Source organism: Impatiens glandulifera, chromosome 7 (genome assembly GCF_907164915.1).
Source record: "Impatiens glandulifera chromosome 7, dImpGla2.1, whole genome shotgun sequence".
Taxonomy (NCBI): domain Eukaryota; kingdom Viridiplantae; phylum Streptophyta; class Magnoliopsida; order Ericales; family Balsaminaceae; genus Impatiens; species Impatiens glandulifera.
In genome coordinates, this window is record NC_061868.1 from 19,723,255 (window position 1) to 19,727,782 (window position 4,528).

The following is a 4,528-nucleotide window of genomic DNA, read 5'->3' on the forward strand; positions in this document are numbered from 1 at the left end:
TCAACACTGGATTGTATGTAATAGCTATCACGCTGGTGTTGTCACAAAAGATCGGAGATTCCTCAGCAGTTATTCTGAAATCTTTCAGTTGCTATTGGATCTAGAGGAGTTGAGCACAACAGCTTCTGGTCGCAAGATACTCCGCCTCTGCAGTTGAAGTAACAACCGAAGTCTGTTTCTTGCTGTACCAGGAAACAAGTCGGTCACCCAGGAACTGGCATGTACCGCTAGTACTCTTTCGGTCTATTTTACAGTCTGCGTAGTCAGCATCAGAATAGCTAGTTAGGTTGAAACTAGAATCCTTTAGATACCACAGTCCTACATCTTGAGTGCCCTTTAAGTATTTTAAGATTCTTTTGGCGTATAATGTGATTGTTTAGGATTATCTTGGAATCTTCTACATACTCCGACCGCAAACAAGATGTCCGGTTGACTGGCTGTTAAATACAGTAGTGAACCAATAATTTCTCGGTAAGCCGTAATGTCTACTCCTTCACCGTCCTCATCTTTATCTAACTTAATAGATGAACTCATAGGAGTGGCGGTTGTAGAGCAGTTGTCCATTCCGAACTTCTTTAGCAATTCGGCTGTATATTTGGATTGATTGATCATTGTTCCTCCCTCGATCTGCCTAATATAGAAACCTAGAAAGAAACTCAACTCCCTCATCATACTCATTTCAAATTTATCGGTCATTATTTTTTAAAACTTGTCACATAGCTTAGAATCGGTTGAACCGAAAATTATGTCGTCCACGTAAATTTGAACAAGTAAGATATGTCCCTTTTTCTCAAATTTAAACAAGGTTTTATCTATTGAACCTATGGTGAAATCATGATTGAACATGAATTTTGTTAAAGTATCATACCATGCTCTATGAGCTTGTTTTAAACCGTAAAGGGCTTTGTCCAACCGATACACATGGCTAATTAATTTTGGATTTTTAAAGCCTGGAGTTTGTTCAACGTAAACCTCTTCATTTAACTCACCATTTAAAAATGCACTTTTAACATCCATTTGAAAAACTTTGAAGTTTTTGAAAGCTGCAAAGGCAAGAAAAATTCTAATGGCTTCAAGTCTGGCCACAGGAGCAAATGATTCTTCAAAATCAATGTTTTCTTCCTGTTTGTATCCTTGGGCCACTAAGCTGTCATTGTTCCTCGTAACCAAACCGTTTTCATTGAGTTTATTTCTGAACACCCATCTTGTTCCTATAACTGATTGATGTTTCGGTTTTGAAACTAGATGTCAGACTTTATTCCTCTTAAACTGATTCAGTTCCTCTTGCATTGCTAAGATCCAGTCGGGATCTAACAATGCTTCATCCACCTTTTTCAGCTCAATTTGTGATATGAAAGCCGAATTTTCATATTCTTCCAAGAGTTGATGCCTAGTTCGGGTGGGTGATGAAGGTTACCTATTATAAGCTCAGGAGGATGATCTTTATTCCTTTTAAGGTTCGGTCCGGTAATATCTCCCAAGTGACCGGTTATCTGATCAAGGTTAGATATATCGGTAGGCTGAACAGAGTCAAGTCGACCAATTTTCTTAGTGGACACTGAGGTGTCAACTTCTTACTATGAAACATCTTGATCCGGCTGCGTTTCAGCATTAACCGTTTGGTCATAGACAAACCTTCTAAGAACCAGAACCAGAACCTCATCTTCATCATCAGATTGAATATTCAAATTTTCCAACTGATTATGTAGATCAAAGGGTGATGCGGTATTACTTTCAACCGATTCATCAAAAAGAACATGCAAAGATTCTTCAACAGTTAAAGTCCTAGTATTATATACTCTATATTCCTTACTAAATGCCGAATAACCCAACATTATACCTACATCGAATTTAGCATCAAAAGCGGTCAAATAATGTTTGTCGTTGATGTCAATGTAACATTTACAGCCAAAGATCCTAAGATGCCGTATGTTAGGAATTCTGTCATAGTATACTTCAAACGGTATTTTATTTAACCGTTTATTGATCATAGATCGGTTTTATATATGACATGCAGTTTTGATATTCTCAGCCCAAAACTTTTGAGCAATACCCGAATTGGCTATCATGGACCTTGTGGCTTCCTTGAGAGTTCGGTTTCTTCTCTCGGCCAGTCCGTTTTGTTGAGGAGTTCTTACACTAGACAACTCGTGCCTAATACCGGAATCCTTAAGAAATGCAGTTAATGTACTATTTATAAATTCGGTTCCTCTATCACTTCTAATCTTATTTATTCGTATTGATTTCTCATTTTGTAATCTTCTAAGCAGTTTAATCAAGTTTGGAGTAGCTTTATTTTTAGAAACCAAAAATATCACCCAAGTGAATCTAGAGTAATCATCAATGACAACCATAGTATAATGCATACCGCCTAGGCTTGTGACCATAACCGGTCCAAATAAATCCATGTGAAGCAATTCTAAGCATCGATTTGATTGATAATCCCCTTTATTTTTAAAAGTTGTCTTTATTTGTTTCCCTATTTGACATGCAGAATATACTTTATCTTTTGCAAATTTCATGTTAGGCATCCCTTGAACCAACTCTCTGGTACAAATAACATTAATATTTTTGAAATTCAAGTGGTTTAATCGTTTATGCCAAAGCCAGTTTAAATCATTTTTGGCTATCATGCAAACCGGGTTTTCAGTTTTAGTTTTCGAGTCCACTTTGTAAATGTTTCCTAAACTATTTCCGGTTAATAAAACACTGCCCTGAGAATCTTTAACTAAACATGCATGTTTGTGAAATTCAACTGTATATCTTACATCGCACATTTGACTAATACTTAGTAAGTTAAAATGCAAGTTTTCAACGAGAAGTACATTACTTATAGTTAGGTTGTCATGGACAATCTTACCCTTGCCCACGTCTCTACCTTTAGAGTTATCACCGAAAGTGATCATTGCACCGGCTTCCTGAATAATATCAGTTAACAATGTGTTGTTTCCGGTCATGTGTCTGGAGCAACCGCTATTTAGATACCATTCTGAATTTCCTAACTGCTTGTTCTTCTTAATCTGCAAAAAATAAATATTTACACATATTTGGTACCCACATTTACTTTGGTCCGTGGTTGATTAGTCCCTTGGGAATCCAAACTTGAATTAATCGGATGACTTTCCCAGTAGTAGTTTTAATGATTTCATTGTTACCTGGCTTAACATTTCTCTATATGCCAGTAAGTATCTCATTGTGTCGTGGTGGTGAATGTTCTACACTCCGACCTGTAGTGACCTAAAGCATTACAATTATAACATCTAACGTTAGATTTATCACCGTAGTTGTAGTTGTTTGATGGTTAACTCTTCTTTTGAATTTTCCAAATTTTCTCGCAAGCATAGTCATCGTATCCTCGGTAAACTTTTCAGCGGTTCGAACTGGTGCTGGAACGGTTGGCTCCAAGAATGTCACCAAAGCTTTGGTTGCGGTTGACGTTGAGGCTTCATCTTCGATCCGAGATCTCATCTCGAACTCCTATGCCTTCAAGTCTTCAAAAACATCGTGCAGTTTCATTTGCCCAAGGCAGTTAGATTCTAACATCACCATGGTTTTTATGTCCCAAGCACTAGGAAAAGATCTTAATGCTTTGACAATAGTTTCCTTGTTGTCATATTTCTTTCCAAGTGTAGACAACTCATTCACCACATTTGTGAACTGATCACTAAGCTCCTTCATAGTTTCTTCCGGCTTTATTTTGATATTCTCAAACTTCTGAGTTGCCACCAGTATTTTGTTCTCTTTTGTTCTTTCGTTTCCCTCATGAAGTTGAATCACCGTTTCTCAGGCTTCCTTTGTAAACGTGTAATCTCTGACCTTCCCGAAGGTATTTCTATCTAGAGATTTGAAGATATGCCTCATGCAATGGTTGTATAGGTTGTTTCTTCTCCTATCTTCAGTTGTCCATTCACTTTTATCTTTCTCGATCTTTATTGGACCTTCTTTTAAGGATGGACATCATATCATCATCCATGGTAATCAGATGTAGATACATCTGAACCTTCCAGTCGACAAACGCCTCACTTTATAGCATAGGGGGCTTCTCATTGTGAGTCATGTTTGTCATCTTTGTGTTACTTGAGTGTTGAGACTGGCTACTCTGATACCACTTGTTAGGATCGGGATCGCCGATAGGGGACCGGGGTCCGGCTAAAGGAGATAGCTTAAACACACACAACGGTTGGCACTAATCCGGTTAAGAATTAACATTGTTCTTAGTTTTGCTTAGTAAAGAGGTTATGCTTAGTTTTATCCCACAACAATTAGGTGGGCATCCATTGAATATTTTAAGTGGAATTTAAGTGGAACTAATGATATGTGGGCATCAGAGATTTTGTTTGTGCTTAAGAATGATATGTTTAAGAATTTGACAAAAAGAAGGAGATTGAAAATCTTTTGAACCCTAATCCCAATAATGTATTTGATTAATTAGTTTCGATTGGTAGGCTTATTATTGACTTTCACGAAGAATGAGTTTCACATAGAGGAAAGAAAGTGAGATACTAGTTTACATGTAAAAAAATATTTT